We start from the raw sequence: 26,974 nt of genomic DNA, 5'->3' as shown, positions 1-26,974 counted from the left end.
GGCGGTCAGGAGGGCCTCCTGCCCTGGGAGGGTGTGGGCCCCTTGGAGGTGGCAGTCACCCACCGTTCGGCACCCCTGGCTGCCCGAGGGAACCTTCTCCAGGGACCCCACACACACCCCGGGAGCCCCCAGCCCGGCCTGCCATCCCCCCAGCGCCCCCCGCAGGGCCCTGCGACCACCGTATCCAGCTGCTCACGGAAAACCTGCGCCGGCACCGGCCACAAAGAGAGCCTGTGTGGGGCCGGTGGCACAAAGGCCGCTCTGTGCGGGGAGGACCCGCCACCCCTCCTCCGCCAGGCACCGGGCGCAGCGGGCACCGGGGACACGCTGGCCGAGTGCCCGGGGCACGGGCAGGGCTCCCGCACGGTCTTCGGTCCGCCGAAGGGCTCCACCGAGTCCTCCCCTAATCGCGTCCCAGCCACCAGCCGTCCCACACCCTCCAGCCCAGCTGAATGGGACCCCGGCGATGGGAGCGAAGACCTGCGGCGGCCCCGCGGTCTGCGGACACAGCCGACCCGTCCGGCGGGCACCCGCGGTCCTCCCAGCTGACCCCATCCTCGCCCCGCTCCACTCCCTCCAAGCTCGGAAGCCTGTGCTTCTGCTAAACCAGAGACCCTCCCGGGCCCCCGCCGAGCCTATCTCAACCCTTCAAACCCGTCTCCTCCACTGTCCCCTCGACTCCCCACACCGCAGGACCCCAAGGCTTTATTGGGCGCGCGTCCACGGCAGCACCTCCAGGCCGGGCGCGGCGCTCAGCGGTTGCCTTGCCCGCCCGCCCGCCCCGGTGCACACAGCAGGCGCTCGGTAGACGGGCCTCCCCGGCAGCCCCGGTGCACACAGCAGGCGCTCGGTAGACGGGCCTCCCCGGCAGCCCCGGTGCACACAGCAGGCGCTCGGTAGACGGGCCTCCCCGGCAGCCCCGGTGCACACAGCAGGCGCTCGGTAGACGGGCCTCCACCGGAAAGACCGCGTCTCCTCCGTGGACCCGGAGCGGCTGTAGCGCCCGCGCCCCGCCCTCCTCCGAACTCACCTGCGCTTCGCGGGCAGCTCCCGAGGCCCGGCTCCCGCCTCGAGCGCCCGCAGGGCTTTGCTCCTCCAGCTGAAGGCGCTCGGACAGCCGGGCGCGGGGCGCGGGGTATCTAATGCCGCCGGGAGCCACCTCCACCCACGAGGGTTAGGAGCTGGCCGGTACGTCCCGCAGCTTCCCCTTCCCGGTGGGACAGTTCTGGGGTGCATCCTACCCGGTCCCTCAAATGGTCCCCGGAGGATGGAGTCCCCGGTGCTGTTGCAGGTAACCACCCACTATCGCACCATCACCTCCCCCTTCCTGTCTCCTCTCTCGTCCCTCCCTGTGCTCTGCCTGCACCTGGGCTTGAGCAGGGTCTGCTCTGGTGTAGAACTTCATTCCAGACCTCGGTCTCACCTCCTGCTTACTTCACACGCGACAAACTTTTGTCCCGCGTCTGCTGGCATCAGGCAGTGGTGACGGGGTGAGGAGAAAGTTCTGTAGCCCCTGCCCCGCCCCCTGCGGTGGGCATCTGGGCACCACGTCCAGGGAGAGAACTGGGAGGTTTCCTCCCTCGGGTCAGTCCGGGGTCTGGGCACCCTCTCTGGCTTCTCCAGAAAACCCCTCCATCCACGGGTGGCCCCACGGTCCTGCAGGCGTTGATCCCGCCCCTCACTCCTCCCTCCCTCAGTCATTGGGGTCTGGCGGGGCTCCTGGTCGGTAGCTGCCCTGGAAAACCCTCTCCCTGGGCCCTGCAGGCTGGTGCTGCTAGTGGACGGCTCATCAGCCCCTGTGGTTCCCTCCACCCTGCCCACCTGGCTGTGAGCAGCCACTCCATTAGGAAAACATCCTTAGTGATCCCAGCTGAGTTGCTGCTGGTCTGTTGTTGCCTTGACAGAGCTGGGGGCCGTGGACAGCATCCGGCTCCAGCAAAGTGTTCGGTATTCAACTCAGATGACCTCGACTCAAATCCCAACGCTACCTTTTACTTCCAAGCTGCTAGGTGTCTCTCAGCCTTTGCTTCCACGTCTGTAAAATGGGTATGATAATAGCTATGCTAATGTCTCGGTAATCTCAAAGTGGCAAATAACAGACCCCTCTTCAGACCCACTCGGAGAAGAAGAGGACATTCTCTAAGGGCCCTGGGGCTCCTGACTTGACAGAGGAACCCGAGCCAGGTTCTCATCCAGGTTCCTTTGTCTCTCTGTCTGCTTCTCTCCTTACCTCACACTTGGCCAACTGTGGTTCCCCTCCAGTTCACCAGTCTTTACACTCTGAATAAATACAGACTTTATTCCACAGAAATGGGCCCACACGTGCACGCACAATGAGCTGCAACCCGCTTTTATTCACTGATCGCCAGAAGCCTCCCCCGGTATCACTGGATATTCTTCTGTGCTGCAGCCGCACTGCCCCACGTACTCTGGATGTTCTACTAATATTTATTTCTTTGACTTGTCCCTTACCCTAGGATGTTTTGTAGTGACTGTCACCAGTGTTTGGGGCACACGTCCCTTCCAGAGCCCTCTTCCAGGACCCTTTTTTGGGGTGGGGGGGCCACGCTGCATGGCTTGTGGGATCTTAGTTCCTGGACCAGGGATTGAACCCAGGCTCTCAGCAGTGAGAGCATGGAGTCCTAGCCACTGGACCGCCAGGGAATTCTCCCAGGATCCTTTCTGAAGCAGGGACTGACTTCCTTCCCATCCTGATTTCCTTCCTCCACCCCAGCCCTCGACCTGGCTTCCACCTGGGGCTCCCTACACACAGCGCGGTGCAGGCACGCATCCTCCCCTCCAGTCCTGCTCTGACTTACTGTGAGCTTTCTGAGGACAGCCCCCTTGGGGACGAAACCATCTCCAGTTTGGTCCCCGTTCCCCGGCAACCGTGACTTTTAAAACACGGTTGACTCTTGCGCTGAAGAAAAGCACGAAGCTACTCTTGTCTCCTTCCCCAAAGGCCTGTTTTCAAGTTCAAACAATAGCAATTCGATTGAGCACACACGTCCACATCCCTCCTGAGGCCTTCGAAAGAGGAAGAGGACACCACAGAGCTTTTTAAAATATTGTACAAAATAAAGTTTTGAATATCGGGTCAGGCACAGTCCCTGGGGGCACAGAGGGCACTCAAACTGGGTGATTTGAGGGGAGTTCAGCAGAGAGATGATTCACAAAGGAGCAGCAGGATTTAGGAAACGAGCGCGGGGCTGTGCAGAATCCTGGGCTCAGCAACATCGAGGGGCCCTTCCCAGAGCTGACGAGTGATCACCAGAACCCAGAGAGAATGACCGCGTGGAGAGGGCCCTAGGCAGGAGCTGGGTGGGGCCTTTAGGAGAGGGAGGCACCCGACCTGTGCAGACCCAGAAAGGAAGGAGCTGGGGGGGTAAATACCCAGACCTCACTTTCCTCCTGCCCCCCAGACATCATCCCACTGGATGGACCCAGCTGGAAACAAGACATCATGGCTTAAGTGTCCAGAATCCCAGGACCCAGGTCAGAGTGGAGAGGGACCAGGGGGACCTGGGCGGGGAGCAGGGAGGAGGAGCGCTGAAAGATATACTCTCACAAAGCCTTTGAAAGTGTGCAGTCCAATTAGAAATTATGAATTTATTGAACAGGGAGTAGTCATTTGCACAACTAAATAATGGTTTTGATTTTACAAACATTTTCAACTCGTTCCCTTTAAACTAACAAACTTCCCCCTGCAGTTAAAATATGGTTCAATTTATGGACAATTCAGCTGATTCAGAGCTGTTCAGGACCCCAGACGTTCAGGTAAATCAAACCAGGGCGCACGCAAGGGCTGGCTTGGAGTTACGCATACTTCCCAACAATGTCCCCTCCAGCGACCTCCCTGACAGCACCTGAGTGGGGAAAGGGCAGATAGTTTCCCAGAAGGAAATTAGAGGCCGAGAAAAGAGGGGGCAGATGCTGGAAGGCCAGGAAGCCAGCCAGCCATTCCATGAGGCGCAAACTAACTTGCAAAGCTCACTCCGTTCATTTAGTGGCTGAGTCCTGATCAAAATACCAGCCTGTCCTCCCCGACAGCTCTCGTGAATATTTCAGGCGGCCTTCCACCTTGACCTATGATCTTTAAGCGTCCGACCAGCACAATCTTTCCCAGAGATGTTCTTTCTTGATGCTCCCATCAGGAACACTCAGGCCTACCACAGGAGCCCCCTGCCTTGGGAGATCCAGGAGCCAGTGAACATTTCCCAAGGAAAGTCCTTATGATGGGATTTTTTCCTGTGCTCGTAGCTCCCCAGGTACGAGAGGTCACTGCAAAGGTGTACTTCACTGGTAACAGTGTAACACATGACAGCATTAAGGATAGACCCTCATGCAGCTGGGGGCTCTGCTCAATGCCAAGCCCCAAGGTGCCCACAGAGCCCCAGCCAGCAGACATGCGGCTGAGTCCACTGTCCTCGCTGCTGCACCCAGGACAGCGCATCTGCCAGCACTCTGCTGGATACCTGACCTCAGCTAGAAGTCACGGACACAGACAGAACCTCCACGTTCCCTCCAGCCGTCCCAAACGGCCATGTGCAAACCCTCTCCTGGTTCTTCATCTCTTCTCACCTCGTGCTAACGGGTAATAGTGCTTCACAAACTTGGAAGGTGGATACAGAAAGCGCCATCCCGAACCGGGCGGAACAAACTGCAGGAAGCTCAGAAAACACTGTGTATTTAAAGAGCCGTTTTGAACAACTGACCTTTTCAGACAAATCCCAGCAACCTTGGCACCGCCCCTGAGACGGCAGAGTGGGGAGGGTGTGCGGCCATGGTGGCGTGTCAACGACCGAGTCTCAGCAACACCTCCTGTGCCCTCTTGAAATGCCTACTGTTTCCTGACAATCGTGGTGGCCGTGGACAGGCTGGTCCCCGATGTCATATTCCCTCAATGGAGGCCTTTGTCTCCTGCCAGCAGCTCCACAGGCCTTGTCTTCACGATGTGTCACCTTCCACCGGAGCCCTGCTCTGTGGACAGTGTAACATGTTCTGGCAGGGCTCAGAGGAGGCGTCCACTCCCTCCCAGCACGTGCAGAAGTGCCACTGACAGGATGCAGAGCGGAGACCTTCATCCCGGAGCTTGGCCGGAACTCAGCCAGCCTGAGTGGGGGACGGTTTCATCACACCCTCCAGCTCCAGCCTCTCCCGATCACCTTCCAGCCACATGGCATCCCGTCCCTGTTCCCATGGTAACCAGCCTTTCAGATGGACCCCCACCTCCCGGCAATCAGTCCCTTCCCACATTTCAGAGGGCTGACCCGAGCAATCTGTTGTGGAAGGGCAGGATGTGACTAGGTCATAACAGCCATCGTGGCTTCCACCTTGCTCTCCCCGGGATCACGCCTCTGCCACGGGGTGAGGGCACTCAAGCAGCCCCGTGGAGAGGTCCATGGGGTCAAGAACTGAAGCCTCCTGCTAACGGCCAGCATGAGCACTGCATCCATGTGAGTGGCCGTCTTGGAAGCCAGTCTGCCAGCCCCAGTCAACCCTTCGGGTGAGTGTAGATCTTGCATCTTGACGGCAACCTCATGGGAGACCCTGAGCCAGGACCGCCCTGCTAAGCCACTCCCAGATTCCAGACCCACAGAAACTGTGAGACAGTAAATGACTGTTGTTGCTTTAGGCCACTAAGTATTGTTACACATAACATGGCATTAGGGAGCCTGATATTCTGGGTGATAAAGTCTGAAGCCTGCAGGGGCAAAGAGCAGAGTGGTGAAGGGCAGAGAATGGACATGGTCAGTGATCCAGCACACGTGGTTTCCTGATTCCTTACTGTCCTGCCCCTCGTTGTAAAAAAAGGAAGGAGGTGTTAAAAATGCAAGTTATCCAATATGCTCCAACCACCAGTCAGTACCTAGGACACCCCCCCCCACCATGAACTGGACACTGCCCTCCCACAAAGCACCCCAAATCATGTTCTTCTTATAAAAAATTATACAGCTTTCTTGACTAAAGCCCCGAGCTCCTTTTCACAGAAACTACAGCCTGGCCAGACCCCCTCAACCAGTTCTGCACTTGGGCAATGGATTTCTCTTTAAAATCTAACCTTCTCTCTCGTCAGTTTTATCTTAGCTTCATTCTAAAGTTCCAAGCTATCGAAATAACTCATCTCAGCTCAGTGATCACTTTCACTCTTGCCCCCAACATTATGTCACCTTCATATCTGATGCCATAGTTTCTCACCATCTGCCATCTGGAAAGTTGACTGAAATAGTGACCTGGGCAGAGCTAACCGCAGAGCCCTTCGGCCCTCCATTACAGACTCCACTACTGTCTGGGGCCAGAGACCCCTTGACGACAAACACTTTGCAGAGAGTTGTGCAACCTGCCATAAATGCCCTGGAAATGCTCTCGTTATCAATGAGTTTTCCAACCCATTATTCAAATGCTGTTTGGATACAGTTTATTCATTCACTCTATTCACCAGCACTGTCTACAAAGAAGTCATCTTAGCTTGTGTATTAGTTTCCTGCAGCCACTGTAACAAATTACCACAAACCTGTTCATTTAAAACAATAGAAATATATTCTCTCACAGTTCTAGAGGTCAGAAGTCTGAAATCTGTTATCACTGGATGGAAATCAAGGAGTGGGCAGGGCTGTGCTTCCTCTGGGGGGCTCTAGGGAGGAATTGGTTCCTTGTGTCTTCTAGCTCTGGTGGCCGCTGGCATTCCTTGGCTCGTGGCTGCATCACCCCAACTTTCAAGTCCAGCATCTTCAAATCTTTCTCTGCTCTGTCTTCACTTCACTTTCTCCTCTCCGTGTGCAGGTCTCCCTCTGCCTGTCTCTTATAAGGACACACATAATGGCATTCAGGGTCCAGCCGGATAATCCAGGATAATCTGTCTTAAGATCCTTTGTCACATTGGCCAAGACCCTTCTTCCTTATAACATCAATAGGTTCCAGGGATGAGGACCTGATATCTCTGGGGGGCGGGGGGGGGGGGATGCATTATTCAGCTCACCCACACCAAGATTTCCCACCTCCTGATCACTGCATTCTTTCCTAATGTTTACAAATAAACCATGTCATGCTCTGCTCTATCATTTTCCAAAAGGTTACTGTCTCTACTTTTATCAATCCACTTAAGAACTCTGCTTCCCCAGGCCACATCAGTCCGGACATAAAAATGGGGTCATACAACCCTCAGAATGGGAGAAAATATTTGCAAATGAAGCAACTGACAAAGGATTAATCTCCAAGATTTACAAGCAGCTCATGCAGCTCAATAACAGAAAAACAAACAACCCAATCCAAAAATGGGCAGAAGACCTAAATAGACACTTCTCCAAAGAAGATATACAGATTGCCAACAAACACATGAAAGGATGCTCAACATCATTAATCATTAGAGAAATGCAAATCAAAACTACAATGAGATATCATCTCACACCAGTCAGAATGGCCATCATCAAAAAATCTAGAAACAATAAATGCTGGAGAGGGTGTGGAGAAAAGGGAACACTCTTGCACTATTGGTGGGAATGTAAATTGATACAGCCACTATGGAGAACAGTATGGAGGTTCCTTAAAAAACTAAAAATAGAACTACCATACGACCCAGCAATCCCACTACTGGGCATATACCCTGAGAAAACCATAATTCAAAAAGAGGCATGTACCAAAATGTTCATTGCAGCTCTGTTTACAATAGCCAGGACATGGAAGCAACCTAAATATCCATCATCGGATGAATGGATAAAGAAGATGTGGCACATATATACAATGGAATATTACTCAGCCATAAAAAGAAACGAAATGGAGTTATTTGTAGTGAGGTGGATGGAGTTAGAGTCTGTCATACAGAGTGAAGTAAGTCAGAAAGAGAAAAACAAATACAGTATGCTAACACATATATATGGAATCTAAGGGAAAAGAAAAAAAGGTCATGAAGAACCTAGTGGCAAGATGGGAATAAAGACACAGACCTGGGCTTCCGTGGTGGCGCAGTGGTTGAGAATCTGCCTGCCAATGCAGGGGACACGGGTTCGAGCCCTGGTCTGGGAAGATCCCACATGCCGCGGAGCAACTAAGCCCGTGAGCCACAACTACTGAGCCTGCACGTCTGGAGCCTGTGCCCCGCAACAAGAGAGTCTGCGACAGTGAAATGCCCGCGCACCACGATGAAGAGTGGCCCCTGCTTGCCGCAACTAGAGAAAGCCCTTGCACAGAAACGAAGACCCAACACAGCCAAAAAATAAATAAATAAATTAAATTAAATTAAAAAGACACAGACCTACTAGAGAATGGACTTGAGGATATGGGGAGGGGGAAGGGTGGGATGTGACGAAGTGAGAGAGTGGCATGGACATATATACACTACCAAACGTAAAATAGATAGCTGGTGGGAAGCAACTGCATAGCACAGGGAGATCAGCTCTGTGCTTTGTGACCACCTAGAGGGGTGGGATAGGGAGGGTGGGAGGGAGGGAGATGCAAGAGGGAAGAGATATGGGAACATATGTATATGTATAACTGATTCACTTTGTTATAAAGCAGAAACTAACACACCATTGTAAAGCAATTACACTCCAATAAAGACGTTAAAAAAAAATGGGGTCATAATAAACAAAAACAGCATTTCTCAAGTTGGCCATTATTGCTGGTTCTCCAGCCCGCTAGAAACATCGGGAATCCCTAGAACGTATCTCTTAAGTGGAGGCAGCTTAGAGGTTGAGATCACAATCTCTATTTGGACTGTCCGGGTTTGACCCATCACTGTGACCAACTGTACTTTCCAAAGATGACCACAAAAATCTCTCCCATCCCAATGCTCTTCTGCAGTGTGGACTTGACCCCCGATCCCATCAAGAGGTGGAGTCCATTTCTCCACCCCTTCGATCTGGACGAGTCTATTGTGCGTTCTCCCATAGAATGTGGTGGAAAAGACACTGTGCCATCTCCAGGCAAAGCCCTAAACTGGGCTGGCAGTTTCCCATTCCTGCCCTTGGAATGTTCTTTCTTGGGATGCTCCTTTCTGAAGCCAGCCACCCGGCTGTGAGGAAGCCCACCACACAGAGAGACCACTTGGCCGACAGCCCCCGCTGAGCTTCCAGACGGCCAGAGTGAGAAGCCTCCATGGACGTCCAGCCCAGCCAAGCCTTCAGAGGCCTCATGCCCCACCAACATCTGACTGCAACCACAGTGGACCCCAAGTAAAGACCACTCAGCGAGCCCAGTCAACGCGCAGAACCACAAGTGACAATAAATTGTTGTCTTAAGCCACTGAGTCCTGAGGTGGCTTATTATATACCAATAGATACTCAAATGAGCCACTTATTAACTGTGTAACCTGAGGCAAGTGACAGGCCTTAGTTGAGGGTCCAGCCAGAAGCAGACCCTGCAACAAAGACCTTGTGCATGTAGTTTATCTGGAAAGCCAGGAAGGAGAGTGGGGAGGTGAGACAGGGAAGAGAAGGCAGCCAATAAAAGGATAGCGTTTATGAGTGGGTTACCACAGTGACCAGTCCCTCCAGGGACCTACAATTGTCTCATCAATGAAATGGTGCAGCCATTGTGGACAACACTATGAAGTTTCCTCAAAAACTTAAAATTACTGTGTGACCCAGAAATCCCACTCCTCAGTATATATCCAAAATAACTGAAAACAGGATCTCAAAGAGATATGTGCACACCCATGTTCATAGCAGCATTATTCACAATCACCAAGAGGTGGAAGCAACCCAAGTGTCCATCAGTGGATGAATGGATAAACCAGATGTCGTACATACCTACAGTGGAATATTTTTCAGTCTAAAAAATAAGGAAATTCTGTCATATGCTGCAACATGGATGCATCTTGAGGACTTCACGCTAAATGAAATAAGCCAGTCACAGAAGGACCAACGCTGCATGATTCTGCTTATGTGCAATATTTAAAGTAGTCAAATTCATAGAAACAGAAAAGTAGAATGGTGGTTACCAGGGACTGGGGGAGGGGAATAGGAGCTGTTCAATGGGTATAGGGTTTCAGTTTTGCAAGATGAAAAGTTCTAGAAATCTGTTGCACAACAAGGTGCATGCAGGTAACACTGGAAACTTAAAAATCGTTAAGATGGTAAATCTTACATAATGTGTTTTTTTACCACAATTAAAAAAAATTGTCTCAGCAAGGAGCAAACAAGTTGGGGTATTCACCATCAACTCCCTTGTTGAGGGTCACTCTTGGGGTGTTAACTCCCCCCCCCCCACGCTAAGGGCCAGAGAACACCCTGTACAGAGATGCAGGAAGCCATCAGCACATATGGGACTCTCGGGGGTGACCTCTGGGTGAGCAAGGACCTGGGTGGGGCACTTATGGGGTCTGACACATCACCTACCTTTGAGTCTCAGTTTCCTTGTCTGTAAACAGGAATAAGCAATACCCACCTGGACGGAGGTTGTGAAGGCTATTTTGGGTGACAAAAGCTCTCTGCCTGCTCCCCCCCACCCCCGGGGCCTCCCCAGTCTGAATTTAAGTGCACACAGCTCAGTCTCGAGTTAGGACCACCCCCACCATCACACACCCTGCCTCCCCGCTTTTATTTTTACAAATCAGTGAAATATTTGCCCAGCCCCAAACTTTTGGAGCCAGCCTCTGAGTTTTGCAAAGACCGAGGCAGTAGCTCTGGGTCCCAAATGCACACTCCACCTCCTCCTGGACTCCGCCCCCCCCCCCCCACCCCGCGCCAGCTCACAGATGTCCCCGCTGAGAGAGGTGGACACACAGGCAGCCTCTCTCACCAACCTCCACCAGCGTGACATCGCCTCCTCCGGCAGACAGACTTCGCCCTTCTTTATCTCGCTCGTTTCAGGCTCCAAGCACGGCTTTAGACACCCTTTCTGGAGGCTGGGAGAAAATGTGCTAAAATACCAGCAGCGGTCCAGCTGGTTGTAGGACTGAGGGAGTAGCTCTTTTCTTCTCTATGCTTCCTGGATTTTCCACAATAAACACATTCTATTTTTTTATTGACAGAAAAACCAATTGTGTTTCTTAAGCAAGCCACCTAAAAGCCCTGGTTGCCTCCTCACTTTTCGTAGCCTCAGCTCATTCTGAGTGTCAGTTTTTCAGCCATTATTCTATTTCCTGCCTCTCTGGTTTGAGTCCTCTGCCTTTGGACCTTTGCTCCGTCCTTTGAACATGTGAGCTAATCACAGATGCTTGTGCAAACCACACCAGCCTCCCTCTAGGTGCCTTGATTTTCCTTCTCACTGGGAATATTTACAACCCAAATTTGCTTTACAGTCTCCCAAACCAAGAAACTACCCTCACGTTCTCCTGATACAATGCACTGAGAAGAACGTGCCATCCCGTCCCTAATATAGGAGGAAACATCAGACAGACCCAAACTGAGGGACAGTCTGTAACATAACCAGCTCTCACTCTTCAAAACTGTCAGTGTTGACAATGGCTCCTGTCCTCCTCCCCAGCTGGAAGCACAAGGGGAGTTTTCCCCCAATATTCACCTGTGAGAGCAGATTGGGTTTCTGGAGGTAATTCACAAACAGGTGAGGACTCCTTTCGCACTGGGCCCCCTCTGAAGTTTCAACTCTTAGCCTGGTCTACACTGAGCCCCTGGCAATTCGTCAATTTCCGTTCCGGTTCCCTTCCCCAGCCTGGGTTCCTGTGCAGCTTTCTGCTGCTGGGGCCGTGATTCTCTGCGCTTACCTGTCGGTGCCTCCGATGCGGGGGCAGCAGTTTGCCCTGTGGCCTCACTTCTTTCACAAATCTAACAAGAGTTGTTGATTTTTAAAAAAACAGGACTTCCCTGGTGGCGCAGTGGTTAAGAATCTGCCTGCCAATGAAGGGGACACGGGTTCGAGCCCTGGTCCGGGAAGATTCCCACATATCACAGAGCAACTAAGCCCGTGCGCCACAACTACTGAGCCTGCGCTCTAGAGCCCACGAGCCACAACTACTGAGCCCACGTGCCACAACTACTGAAGCCCGCGCACCTAGAGCCCGTGCTCCGCAACGAGAGAAGCCACTGCAAGGAGAAGACCGCGCACTGCAACGAAGAGTAGCTCCCGCTCACCACAACTAGAGAAAACCCGTGCACAGCAACAAAGACCCAATGCAGCCAAAAATAAATAAATAAAATAAATAAATTTTTTAAAAAAGAAAAGCATTAAAAATATATATATATCTTAAAAAAAAAAAAAAAACTGTCAGTGTTGTGAAAGACAAAGAAAGCCTGAGGAACAGCTCCAGACTGGAGGAGACACGACCTCAGGCAACTTGTGATCTCGTGATCCTGGATATCCTTTTGTTTAAAAGGAAGGTATTGGGACAATTGGTGAAATCTGAATCTGGATAAGGCCTGATATTACATCACTGGATTGATAGAAGTTTCCTGAGTGGGGTAAACGCACTGTAGTTCTAGAAGAGAATGGCTTTTGTATGTTTTGGAATTATACAACTGAAGCTTTGGGAGGTAAAGGGTATCCTATCTGCAACTTATTCTCATATGACTCAGAAAAAACAAAACCAACACACACACACAATGTGGGTGAAGAGTAAAAAACAAGTTCTTTGTTCTATTCTTGTGATTTTTCTATAAGCCTGAAATTATGTTGAAATTAAAAGGGAAAAAAATCCCACAAACCTCAGGCACCGCAGGCCCATCAGCCCCTGGGGCTGTCCTTTCCGTGTCTGTACCTTTAGTTCTCTGACGAGAACCTCTTCCTCCTGTCTGGGGGCTCATCCCTCTCTCACCCACAATTCCCCGCTGACTGTCAGGATTTCCATCTGGGACTATCTCAGGATCCCTTTCGCTAATGAAGATAAAGAGGCCCTTCCCTACCCTGCTGCAAAGCAGGAATTCCCCTCCACGGGGGATCCTGGATTCTCTCCATCACAGCAGTGGTTCTCACCCTCAGGAGTCCTAAAAACTCCAAGCTGAGGAAACACCCTAGATTAGAATCTCTGGTGGGGGAACCCAAGCACCTGTGCTTGGAAAGCTCTCTAGGTAATCCTACTGAGTAGCCAAGACTTTAAAAAATCGACCCTACATCCCACCCAGAAAGACAACAATAAAGGCCCCCCCCCACCCCGGCTGCATTCCAGAACAATCAAACCAGAAGCTCCAGGGTTGGGGCCCAAGCAACTGACTTTTTTAAACTCCCCAGGAAATTATACCGCCATCACGCTGATTTCTAAATACAAAAATAAAAGAAACAATCGAAAACAAATCAAAAAATAAAGAAAAACAATCAACTGGAAACAGGTGATTCCAAAGGGCACCCACGTTTGAGAACCAGCGACTGAGGACGGCGGTTCCCAAACTTCAGCTGCATCCGAGTCTCCAGTGAGGCCTGATAAAGCGCAGATTGCTGGGTTCCACCCCGGGGTTTCTGATTCAGTCGGTCTGGATGGGGCCCGAGAACCTGCATTCCTAACAAGTCGCTTGTCAGGGGACGCGCCTGCTGCCCCTCAGGACAAGACTTTGGGAACCACTGATGAGAATCTCCCTATTGTGTGTGGCGCTGGGATCAGCGAGGTGGCACCACCTGAGAGCCTGTTAGAACTGCAGACTCTCAGGCCCCCCAGATCTCCTGACTCAGAATCTGCATATTAAACCAGCTTTCTTGATTTCCGAGCCACACTGCGCTAAAGGAAGCCCCCACCATCTCACACACATACACGTGTGTTAGGGCCCCGAGCGCTCAGGACTCAGGATGGGGTGGCTGCATCTGGGGAGGACCCCCATCAGTATGACCCAAAAAAGCCCTCTCGTAAAAGATGGTTAACATGACCCAGACAGGCAGAGGCCGCCAGTCTGCTGGACCAGGATGAGGGGAAGGGGGAGGGCAGAGGCCCTGTAGGGGTTAACCGTCCAGAAAGCACAGGTGGGGGTGAACACCCCAGGAGCCCCCTGGTCTCCCCTTTGATTTGACCTCCAGAGAATGAAGTTGACACAGCTGCCTGACTCCTAGGAGACTCCTGGCTAACCCAGTCACTTGACGTTCTTGACCTTGGACTGATGCAGCCCCTTTAGCGACACTGAGCAGGGAGACCAGCTCAGAGCTGGGTGTCTGTCACCGCCGCACCGTCATCGTTGCCTGCAGGGGCTGCACTTAATTGTCTGCGGGCGCTGCCCCGAGGCTGCACTTCACCGGCTCCTCACGAGAGTCTTGAGGTCGGTATTTATTATTAGCCCCAATTTACAGATGAAGGAACTGTGGCTGCGAGAGATGAACTTGTTTGCCCCAAACCACAGCAGCTGTTAAGTGGCAAGGGCAGAACTGACTCCCAAATCTCTCTGGCACCACCGTCTTGACAATAAACTAACCTGAAGCAGAACCCTTACCTGGAGAGCAGGAGCCTTAACTGGCCACTGTGCTCTTCCTGCGTTTCCTCTCTGGTTTCTCCTTTGCTGAAATGACAGAAACAGAACTTATTCTAAAGCTGTGACCCTTGGGCATGTGTGGCTATTTACGTATAAATTAATTAAAAGTAAATAACATTTAAAATTCAGTTTCTCAGTCACACTAGCCACGTGTCAAGCACTCAACAGTTTCACGTGGCTGGTGGCTACTGAAATCGCATAGGACAGATTGTAGAGCAAATTTCCAAAAGTTCTATCGAACAGCACTAGTCCAAAAAATTTTACATGCCCTTCACTACCCACGGTCACTCTTCATTCCAAGTTAACTTTAAAAAAATAAAGAAATGAAACTTCAAACCCACAGAGTGTGCTTTTACCTTGTTCTCATTTGTCAAATAGAAGCCAAAATTTTCAGCCATGAAACATCAGGTGTTAGAAGGGAGGCCCCTACTGGCAACACATGGGATTACAACCTAGCACAATCAGACACTGGAAACTGGCCAGAGGCTGGGGTGGAACAGCCATCGCTGAGGTATCAGGGAATCCACAAGTGGGGGAGAAATTCCATATCTGGATGGGATCAGGGATGAGACTCCATGAGGACACCCTGAGTCAGAGAATCCATCCATCGCCAGACTGAAATCTCCAGTATCATATACCTCATGCCTAGCACGATGCCTGACACCAAGAAGACACATAATAAATGTTACTTACTACTCAATTTCTAAACATCTAAAATCAGTAAATGGCACGAATTTTCCAGTCACTTATCAAAATGGGCATATAGGTTTCTGCCTTTGATATTCTGATGTGATGATTATGTAACTTCCTAATAAAGCTTGGTCTTGATATTAAAAAAAAAAATTAGTCACTTAAATAACTGATTGATTGATTCTGAGGATTCCAGAACTGCACCACTGATCATTTAATCCTTTAATCTGTTTTTTTCCCAATTGGACACGTCCTTTTTTTTTTTTTTTTTTTAATTTTTTTTATTTATTTATTTATCTATTTTCGGCTGCATTGGGTCTTCATTGCTGTGCGCAGGCTTTTTCTAGTTGTGGCGAGCGGGGGCTACTCTTCATTGCAGTGCATGGGCTTCTCATTGCGGTGGCTTCTCTTGTTGTGGAGCACAGGCTCTAGGCACGAGGGCTTCAGTAGTTGTGGCACGTGGGCTTCAGTAGTTGTGGCTTGCGGGCTCTAGAGCGCAGGCTCAGTAGTTGTGGCACACGGGCTCAGTTGCTCTGCGGCATGTGGGGTCTTCCTGGACCAGGGCTCAAACCCTTGTCCCCAGCATTGGCAGGTGGATTCTTAACCAATGCACCACGAGGGAAGCCCCCATCCTTTATATTAAGAAGCCAATGGAGAAACAGGATTTACTATTTCAGACACTTAGCTGACACGAGAGTGTTCAATAATCAAGGGTGGTTAGAACTTTATGAAATCATCAAGAACAAGATGTCAAAATTTTTGAGTCTCTGGTAAAACATGAAAAGACATTCCTGGTTTTTCCTTTGGCCCAAGGTGGCAGGAATGAAAGATCGCCTGCCTGATTGGGAGATGAATCAAATCCCAAACCATTCATTTATCCATTCAGTTCACAAGTACGGACTGGGCCGCATGGGAGCCAGGTGGCAAAGGAAATGAGCTGGCGGCTGCTTATCTGAGCCCTGCACACAAAAGAACACAACGCATCCAAAGCTCATCCCCAATCTGGAAACACCCTGGGCCGAGCAAATGCTCCACAAAGACCTGGGCTGGGGAGGGCAGCCTGTGGTCTCTGAGGTCTCTTCTGGGGATCTAGGGGTCCAGGTGCTGGGAGCCCTGGGCTATTGGATGCAAATCTTGACCGTGAAGAAATTGGAGTATAGATAGTGATGCAATCCTAGGGCACTGCAGAGGACCCCCAGTTACTGGGGAGGCTTTTCATGGGATCCAAGCAAGCCAATCAACAGGTCTGAGTCAGGGCTGTATTAATGATCTGGTGGCCTAAGGCTGCCTATAGGTCGCTGTCCAGAACTGGAGGGGACACAGGGTCTGGCCTAGCTTCACGGGGATGGAAGAGTAGAGAATGGAGAATATCATTTATTGCAAGATCCAAAACAGCCCGCTATGGATGGTCCCCCATTTGATGAATTTCACTGGGTTCCAGTCTTGTGCGTGGTCCTGTTCTAGGTGCTGGGGAGACAGATCGGTAAGCTTCCGGGGCTGGGGTCAGACTCATTAAAAAGGGCCCTTCTCTCTCATCCTCCTCTTCACAAGCCCACTTGAGCCCCCTCTCAATTCCTGGCATAAGTAAGGCACTATTTCACGACACTTTTACCTTAATTAAAAGGTCTCAGATACCCATACCCAATGCGCAAACGACTTGGACAGGGGAATATCCGAATGGCTGGGAAACATGAAAAGATGCTTAACATCAATGGTTACAGGGAAATGCAAATTAAAACTACGAGTGCTGCGACTGCACACTCACCAGCATGGCCAAAACCAAACCTCTGGAAATGTCCAGGGTGGGTGAGGTTGGGGAGAAGCATGCACTGTCAGTGGGAGTGTGGATCGGTCCAAGCACTGCAGAGAACTGTCGGGCAATTTCTGTTAAAGTTAAATAGGGACTTCCTTGGTGGCGCAGTGGATAAGACTCCATGCTCCCAATGCAGGGGGCCCGAGTTCGATCCCTGATCAGGGAACTAAATCCCACATACCGCAACTAAGAGTTCACATTCTGTAACTGAGGAGCCTGCCTGCCGCAACTAAGACCCGGTGCAACTAAATAAATTTTTTAAAAAAATAATAATAATAATTAAAGTTAAACATACACTTAACATACAACCAAACTCCAACTCCTGGGGATAAATCCAAAGGAAAGGAGGGCGCTCGTGCACCACAAAGGCCATGTCCAGAAATGCACATCACAGCTGAACCGCGAATAGCCAGATCCTAAACATAACCCAAATGCCCATCAGTGGAAGAATGGAGAAATAGCATGTACAGCACCAAAGGGAAATGACCGAATTGCTCTTGTATGCGATAATATGGATGAATCTCAAAAACAATGTTAAGGAAAAGAAACCAGACACAAATGAGCACATCCCGTATAACTAAATTTATATGGAGTTCGACAGGCAAAACTCCTTGGGGGGAATTCCCTGGTGGCGCAGTGGTTAAGACTCTGTGCTCCCAATGCAGGGGACCTGGGTTCGATCCCTGGTCAGGGAACTAGATCCCATATGCATTCCGCAACTAAGAGTTCACATGCCACAACTAAGGAGCCCGCGAGCCGCAACTAAGACCCAGCACAACCTAATAAAAAAAACAACAACAAAAAACACCTCATCCATGGCGCTGGGGTCAAAATAGTGGCCGCCTGCTGGGGCAGTGGGAGGTGGCGATTGGGAAGAGGGCTTGAGGGGACTCACTGGATGATGGAATGTCCTCTGTGCTGATCTGGGTGGTGGTCACACGGGTGTAGACACAGGTAAAAATTCATCAAACTGTCCACCTAAGATTTGTGCATTTTACCGTGTGTAGATTATGCCTCAATAAAAGCGTAAAAGCAATCAAAGGTCTTGGTGACCACACTTGACAGAAGCTTGGCTGAACATCAAAAGCTTCCATGAAATCCCATGACCACATCCCCTGGGAGTTTAACGGAACAGTCCCAAACACGGTCACAGTCCCCAGGCCCTTGGCAACAGTTTCCATCCTTACTGCTCACCTAGCACAAAAAAGGATGTGTCCCTTTCCAGCCAAGCGGGCTGCAGCCCCTCCCAGAGCTCTCAATGGACTCACTCCCTGGAGTTGTCCCCCAACAGCTCCCAAGCACCTGGGGCTGAGTGCTGCCGGCGCAGCCCTGCACCCCCGGAGCCAGGCCTGCTCAGAGCCTCGGAGACGGCCCTGCTGGACTTTAGTGGAAACTTACGGGGCCCTGAGCAAACTGGACACGCAGGGCTGGCCTGCAAGGAAAGATTAGACAAAGGAAGAAACGCTTTAGGAGGGTCCTGTATGTTAAATCACCTTTTCTGTCAATCAACTATAATGTAAAAAAATTTTTAAATAAATAAAACACTTTTTTTTTTAATACACATTTCTTCATTTCTTTATTTATTTATTTTTATTTTTTTTGCTGCATTGGGTCTTTGTTGCTGCATGCGGGCTTTCTCTAGTTGAAGCGAGCGGGGGCTACTCTTTGTTGTGGTGCGTGGGCTTCTCATTGCGGTGGCTTCTCTTGTTGCAGAGCATGGGCTGTAGGTGCGTGGGCTTCAGTAGTTGTGGTGTGGGCTCAGTAGTTGTGGCTCTCCGGCTCTAGAGCGCAGGCTCAGTAGTTGTGGCACACGGGCTTAGTTACTCTGTGGCATGTGGGATCTTCCCTGACCAGGGCTCGAACCCGTATCCCCTGCATTGGCAGGAGGATTCTTAACCACTGTGCCACCAGAGAGGTTCAATAAAACACTTTTTCTGCTGGAATTGTGCAGCTTCAGCCGTGTTGCACCCTAGCCCGTGGACTTCTCAACTTTGGCTGCATGTCGAAGCACATGGGAATCACAGGGAGCTTTGAAAGGTAGGATGTCAGGCCCACCCCAGCCCAGAGCAACCGAATCAGACTCTCTAGCACAGTGATACTCAGAGCGTGTTCCTGAAGCAGGAACTTGTCAGAAGTGCAAATTCTCAGGCCCACTCTGACCTCCTGGATTCTGGAGCTGGCCCTGCCAATCTCTGTGGTAACTGTTCTAAGAAGCCCTCCCAGTGATTCTGACACACGCTGCAGTGTGAGGACCACTGCTGTAGTTAGAAGTTCGCATTTCTAACAGGTTCCCAGGTGGTACAGACGCTGCTGTTCTGGGGACCACACTTTGAGAACCACCACTGTCTGTCTAAAGGTTAGAGCCAAGCTCTGGGAGGTGGGAGGGGAGATTAAAAGCTACGCAAGTGAGTGACTCTGATGCAGGTGAGGGTTAATAAGGGCTTCCATGGACTTTCATCATCGAATCTGGCAGGAGGGGCACACCTGGGCGGGAGGCCCACACAGATGAGAATGTTACAGGAGAAGAAGTGCAATTTGTTCCTGGGGCTCCTTTTCACCCCATAAAACTGCAATGTGGGGTTCCTGGTGTGGCAGGAGTTACTTTCCCATCCCTGAGAGTTTCTTCTGGCACTCCTGGACCTGGCGAGGTTTCTGGTAGAACACTTTGCATAAAAGTCTCAACTGGGGGAAAAGCCTGATTTTACCCTCAAAGGTTAATCTTTGGTCCAAGATAGATGGGAAGCAAGGGCAGGGAAATCGAGGAGTAAATGGAATGAAGAAGAAGAGGGTCTGGGCGAGGCTGGGCATGAGACAGGGATAGGCTGGAAGAGAGAGCTGGGGTGGGGGGGCGGGCAGGGAGACATGTCTTCTTTCTAAGGAAGGCTGACCCTTTTTTTTTTTTTCAATTGAGCCCCAAAAGGGTTTTGTGCAAGATTAGAGAGAGGCGCTGAGCAAGCTGATCTGCACAGCAGGAAAGAAAAGGATTGAAGTGAGTCCAGAGGACTGGGAAGGGCAGGGAGGCCAGCACTTGGGGAGGGTGGGAGCATGGTCAGGCTCAGAGGATTAAAGCTTCCTTTTCTGAAAAGACAGACCACAGGCTGGGAGAAAAGAGTCACAACACATATACCTGGAAAAAGACTTGCATTTAGAATATAGAAAGTACCTGTACACCTCACTGGTAGGAAGGCAAACAACTCAATAAAAAAAAATGGCCAAAAGACATGAGTAGGCCCTTCACAGAGGATACACAGATGGCCGACAACCACATGAAAAGATGCTCAGCATCATTAGTCATCCGGAAAACGCAAAATACCACATAACACCCACTAGAATGGCTAAAATTAAAGACTTCCAATACCAAGTGTTGACAGAATGGAGGGCATCTGGAACTCTCATACCCTGCTGGCAGAAATGGAAAATTGTACAACCACTTGAAGAAATTCTGGAGTTTCTTTTAACATTAAACATACACCTACCCTAAGACCCAGCAAATCCACTCAGATCTTTCCCAGAGAGCAATAAAAACTAATGTCCACAAAACAACTTGTAGCTATATTTATATATACGCCGCAAAAGTCTTTGCAAGTGCCAGGGAGGAAAAGTTTCCTCCACCTTCTTAGGTTTGTGATTGGGGCCTGCAAATTAAGGTGACAAAAGACAGAGTAGCAAGAGAAAAGGCAGAGTTTATTTATTCATACATGCAAGAGTGCCCAATGATGAGTAACAAAGTAGTCTTTAGAATTTGGGCCTTATCTACTTATATACCTAACCTAGTAGGGGAAATGGAGGGGGAGAAAAGAGACTTCTATAGGAGAACAAATAGGTTTCTTTAGGAAAGACAAATGGGTTTTTAGGAAAACAAACCGGTGATGAGAAAGTTTGTGATAGTGTTTGTTCATGCAGGTCTTTCCATTTTCTTCATGGCCGTGAAACCCTCCCAAGAGGGGATTTTTGGAAGGTTCATTCTTGGTTTCTCTCCTGGAAGTAGAAGCTGCCCCAAAAAGGAAATTTATGGTGGCCCTCATTTCTCAGAAGTTTATGCTTTTAGTCAGATAAAGGAAGCTCTAGGAAGACTTCTTTCTGCATCTGTTGAATCTCAAACGTCTTCAATATAAAATAATCTTTATACCAACTCTGGGGTTCTGAGTGGATAATAATGGTTATGCATTTGTAGGGCGGGGATGGAGGCAGGTGGGAATTGGGAGGTTGGGGACAGGGGTATAAGGAAAACAATTTTGGCACACTTTTTAAATTTTTAAAATTTTAGAAAGATATCAGTGCATTGCCCATTCAAAAAAAATTTAGGTCTAAGTATGTTTCCAATCTATTTAAGGATTAGTTTCAACCTCCTATTAAGAAAAGATGGATTTTTGCCTCAGTAGCAAGGCTTAATAGAATCCAGCCTGAGGGAAGTGCAAAGATTTTATCATCATTGGCTGCAACTTCTACCCGGAAAGGTTTTAAGAATCAGGTCACCCTTTCCACTTTGCTGGGAAGGACACTTCAGCAACATCTCAGCTGTTAAGTCCCAGGACCGTCTCTCATTGTTCCCCTCTGGTCACCAGCAATACAAGGGCAGCTGCAGAGGACAGTGGGTGGGGTGGAGGTGGGTCTCCAAGACCCAGCAGACAATGGAAACCTTCCCCCTTTAAGCAGATGTCAGGTGATTATTTGGGCTTTGCACATGGGTAAAAGGACGGGTGAAACTCTGACAGACACCTGCATCTTGTCCTGACATTCTGACTTGTTGCCCATAAAAGGATCAAAGTACTTTCTGGCTTAGAGAGGGAGCCATTCTTGATCTGAAGAAGATCTCAAAGGGACTTCCCTGGTGGTTCAGTGGTTAAGAATCCATCTTGCAATGCAGGGAACACCGGTTCGAGCCGTGGTTGGGGAAGATTCCCACATGCCGTGGAGCAACTAAGCCCACGTGCCACAATCAGAGAGAAACCCTTGCAGCACAACAAAGAGTCCACGTGCCACAACGAAAGACCCCGCATGCCACAACTAAGACATGATGCAGCCAATAAATAAATAAATAAATAAATAAATAAAAGAAGATCCCAAAATAGGAATTCAAGGTCAGTTCAAGGTTTTTCAGATAGAGTTGACGAGAGGGTCTTAAATGCCCTGAAATTTTAAAATACAAACCAGAGAGGAAAAGGATCAAGGTTCTGGTTGTGGGGACACATCTCACTTCCAGAACAAGCCAAACCCATTCCCACCTGAAGGCAACTAAACTGACCATGTCCTCTACCTAGACTCCTCATCTCAAATCTTCTCATCCTGATCTCCATTTAAATGCACCTCCCTCAACATACACCTCTGATCATCCAAAATATAAGTCCACCCACGCAGCCTCTAACACATCCACCTTTACCATCTATTCTCTTCAGAGCCCTTACCACCCTCAAATCCTTTCTTATTTGCCTGTCATCTGTCTCCCAATGAGAATGACTCCAATGGTGTAGCCATAACTGGCCCTTCTTCCCGTGCTTCCCCAGTGTTTCGAGCAGTTGCCTAGTACACACTGGGTGCTCAATATGTGCTCAACGGATGAACAAATGAGTAAAAGTTAAACTTGAGATGTCTGTGAAATAGCCAAGGAGCGATATCAAATAAGAGTTGTTAAAGGTCCTGCTGTATAGCACAGAGAACTATAGTCAATATCCTATGATAAAGCATAATGGAAAAGAATATTTTAAAAAAAGAATGTATATGTATAACTGAAGCACTTTGCTGTACAGCAGAAATTAACACAACATTGTAAATCAACTATACTTCAATAAAATATTAATTAATTTTAAAAAACCAAGAGAATGAGTTAAAAAAAAAAAAAAAAAAGAGCTTTCAAGTGGTGGGAAAGATCCAGACTGGAGGTATATTTGGGCATCATTAGAACAAATTCAGTTTTTAAGTCCATAGGAATCAATGAATCACCTGAAGAGAGATTTAAAGAAGAAAGAGCCTGAGCTCCTAGGAACCCAGACTTTAGAGATTGGGTAGAGCAAAGGGAGCAAGTAAGGAAGCGCAAGAAGACTCCAGTGAGGCAGAAGGGAAACCAGAAGAGGCAGGTGTCGCCGAGGCTGAGAGACAAGAGGATTTGGAGAAGGAAGTGGCCTCCCGTGTGGGATGTGGCCCATAGGGTGGGCAGCACGGAGGCGGTCAGGATCTGGACGAGGCAACTCCAGTGCGATTATGGGCAGAAGTCCACTGGGATGGACCAAGGGATGAATGGGCGGAGGAGGCGGGGAGTGGAAGCTTGAGTGTCAGTGACTCTATCCAGAAGGTTGGATAAACTGGGTGCAGCTACAGGCAGATATGGATAAAGGGTTGATTCTCTTCTGCTCAACATATTATTGTGAAAAACTTCAAACCTGCAGAAAGTTGAAGGAAGAGTACAACGCACAGCTCTTCACCCTTCACCTAAATTCATCATTTGTTAACATTCTGCCTCATTTACTTTCCACACACACACACATATTCATTTTGGGGTGAATCACTGGAAATAAAGTTGCAGGTACTCCTGAATACCACAGCATGCCTTTCCTAGGAACAGGGCCATTCTCCTACATGACCTCAATGCCACATCCCACCCAAAGAAATTTAACATTGAATCGGTAACATCATCTAGCAAACAGACCATATTTACGTTTCCCCAGCAGTCCAGACACGGCCTTTATAGCTGCTTTCTATTTCCTGGTCCTGGATCCAATTGACGTTCACTCATTCCCTTTCGTTGTCAGGTTTCCATACTTTAATCGGAAACAGTCCCTGCCCTTTTTCTTGTCTTTCAGGGCACTGACATGCTTGAAGAGTTTAGGCCAGTTGTCACGTTGCCTGTCCCCATACTGGATTTATCTGATTGTTTCCTCATGACTGGATTCAGGTTAAACATTTTTGGCAGGAATACCACATAGATGATGTGAGCTTCTCAAGGGAGAGTTTTTAAAAGATGGAAAATACTCCATCTACTTGAATGCAGATGTAAATGATGCAGTAGATGACGGGGAGGGAAATTGGCTCAGTGAAGGAGGTCATAACATCCTTAAATTGGCCGGAGGTGGGGTGCGGGGCCGGGAGATGGGGAGGGTGGAAACAGATGAAGGGATAGACATACCTGACTGGCAGCAGGTACATCTCCTTGGTTGTAGCGAACAAAGAGAAGTAGAAGGTGGTGTGAATGAATGAACATAGTCTGAGGCAGGGAGGTGAGTCTGTATGGATCTGACAGCTTCTACCTCCTCACTGAAATGAGGCGGCTGGTGGGAATGTAAAAGGGCACAGCCGCTGTGGAAAACAGTATGGCAGTCCCTCAAAAAATTAAGCAGACAGGAATTCCCTGGCAGTCCAGTGGTTAGGACTCTGTACTTCCACTGCAGGGGACACGGGTTCAATCCCTGGTCGAGGAGCTAAGATCCTGCGTGCTGTGCGGCATGGCCAAAAAAAAAAAAAAAAGAAGAAAAAGAAGAAATTCCCAGGCCTAGATGTTTTCACTGGATAATTTTATAAAATATTTAAGGAAGGCTTAACACCAAATTTATACAATGTCTTCCAGAAAATAGAAAAGTAGGGAGTACTTCCCAACTCATTTTATGAAGCTAGTATTATCCTGACACCAAAACCAGACAAAGATAGTACAGAAAAGAAAACTAGAGATCAATATCCCTAATGAACATAGATGCAAAAACCCTTAACAAAATATTAGCAAGAAAAGTCAGTCATATATAAAATGAATCATACATATTGACCAAGTAAGATTTATTTCAAACAATAAAATATTTGAATGCAAGGTTGGTTCAATATTTTAAAAATCTATCAATGCAATCCACCATACTGACGGTCTTAAGAAGAAAAATCACATAATCATATCAATCAATGCGGAAAAAAGCATTTGACAAAATTCAACATCCATTTATGATTTTAAAAAAAAAGCTCTCAGAAAAATAGAAACAGAGAGGAACTTAACTTGAAAAATGAATCTACCCAAAAAATCTACCACTAATGTTATACTTAATGGCAAAAGACTGAATGTTTCCCCCATAAGAGCAGGAAAAAGGGCAAGTAAAGGCTCTCACAACTTGTATTCAGCATCGTGCTGTAAGTTCTAGTCAGTGCAATAAGGCAAATATGAAAACGAAAGAAACAAGAAAAGTAGGAAGGGGTAAAATGCATATGACTGGAAGAAAAGAATTGTTCCTGTTTGCAGAGAACATGACTGTCTATGTAGAAAATCCCAAGGAATTTGAAAAAACAATTCTAGAACTAATAAGTGAGCTCAACAAGATCTCAGGACACAAGTTAAACATATAAAAATCCATTGTATTTCCATGGTCTAGTAATGAACAGTGGACACCAAAATTAAAAATACAATACCACTTACAATTGCACAAAAAGAAAAGGAAATACTCAAGAGTACACATCTAACAAAACTTGTTCAAGATCTGTATGCTAAAGTGACAACATGCGGGTGAAAGAAATGAAAGCAGATCTAAATAAATGGAGAGACATAGTATGATTGTGGATTAGAATACCCAACATAGCTAAGATGTCAATTCTTGACAAACTGATATACAGGTTTGAAGCAAACCCTATCAAATTCCCAGAAAAGGGTTTTGTTTTTTTTTTTTAAGATACAGACAAGATTATTTTAAAATTTATACTGAAAGGCAAAGAAACTAGCATGGCTAAAACAGTCTTGAGAAAGATAACTAAAGAGAGAGGAATCAGCCTATCAGATTTCAAGACTCACTGTAAGCCTGCAATAATCAAGGATGTATGGTATTGGCAGAGGAATAGACATATAGACCAATGGAACAGAGTAGAATATTCAAAGATAGATGCACACAGACTTGCCCAACTGGTTTTTTACAAAGGTGCCAAAGCAGTTCAATGAAGGAAAGAGAGCCTTTCCTACAGGAGCAATTAGACATCCACAGGCAAAAAAAAATTAACATCAACCTAAACCCCACACTTAATACAAAAATTAACTCCAAATGGATTGCTGACTTAAATGTAAAATGTGAAACTATAAAACTTTTAGAAATATGCATAGGAGAAAATCTCTAGGACCTAGGGCTTATACTTGATACCAAAAGCGCTATTCATAAAAGGAAAAATCAGTAAATTGAACATCAAAATTTAAAACTTTTGCTCTATGAAAGATCCTGTTAAAAGGTAGAAAGACAAGGTACAGAGTGGGGAAAAAATATTTGCAAACCATGTATCCAACAAAGAACTATTATTTTGTGTATATAAAGAACTCTCAAAACTCAATAATAAGAAAAACAAACAATCCAATTAGAAAATTGGAAAAAGACATGAAGAGAGATTTCTGAAGAGGACATACAGATAGCACGTAAGCAGTTGAAAAGATGCTCAACATTATCAGCCATCAGGGAAACGCGGTTTGAAACCGCTATGAGATATCAATACACATTTATCAGAAGTCTAAAATAATAATAGTGACAACACCAAACACTGGCAAGGATGTGGAGTAAATGAATCCCTCCTACATTGTTGGAGGGAATGTGAAATGGAACAGCCCAACTGGGTCTTGAAAAATCTAAACATGCAACTCCCATATGAGCCAGAAATTGTACTGTGGGTAAATTATCTCAGAGAAATGAAAATTTATGTTCAGACATAAACTAGTACATGAATGTTTATAGCAGCCTTATTTGTAATAGCCAAAAACTGGAAACAACCCAAATTCCTTTAAGGGGCAAATAGTTAAAACAACAGTAGTACATCCATACCATGGACTACTGCTCAGCAATAAGCAGGAACAAACTATTGATATGAGCCGTAACCAGGATGAATCTCCAGAAAATTATGCTGAGTGAAAAAAAAGGCCAATTGCTAAAAGAAATCTAAAAAAGAATGAATATATGTATAACTGAATCACTTTGCTATACACCTATAAAACAAATTGTAAATCAACTATACTCTAATAAAAATAAAATATTTTAAAAAAACAAAAATTTTTTCAAAAGCCAATTGCAAAAGATTACACATTGTGTGATTCCATTTATGATTCCACTGTTGAAATGGCAAAATTATAGAAATGGATTAAGGAGGGAATGGCTGGGCTTCCCTGGTGGCGCAGTGGTTAAGAATCTGCCTGTCA

General features: G+C 48.0%; 1 long non-coding RNA gene across 2 annotated transcripts in view; it reads right to left on the bottom strand.

Annotated features, from left to right (window-relative positions):
* Window positions 1–1,182: 1,182 nt before the first annotated feature.
* Window positions 1,183–26,974, bottom strand: part of LOC309613107 — a 31,031-nt gene continuing 5,239 nt past the window's right edge. Inside the window, exons 2-4 of one of the 2 annotated variants that reach the window (XR_014235529.1) lie at window positions 14,304–14,369; window positions 4,716–6,801; window positions 1,183–3,866 (exon numbers count right to left, since the gene is read on the bottom strand). This is a non-coding gene — a long non-coding RNA (uncharacterized lncRNA). Of the gene's footprint in view, window positions 6,802–14,303; window positions 14,370–26,974 lie in introns of both variants that reach the window. The other variant, XR_014235528.1, reaches the window with a different exon arrangement.

The sequence above is a fragment of the Balaenoptera borealis genome (genome assembly GCF_965194805.1).
Source record: "Balaenoptera borealis genome assembly, chromosome: 16".
Taxonomy (NCBI): Eukaryota; Metazoa; Chordata; class Mammalia; order Artiodactyla; family Balaenopteridae; genus Balaenoptera; species Balaenoptera borealis.
Note: the sequence above shows the minus strand (reverse complement) of the source record. Positions and strands in the feature narration are given on the sequence as shown.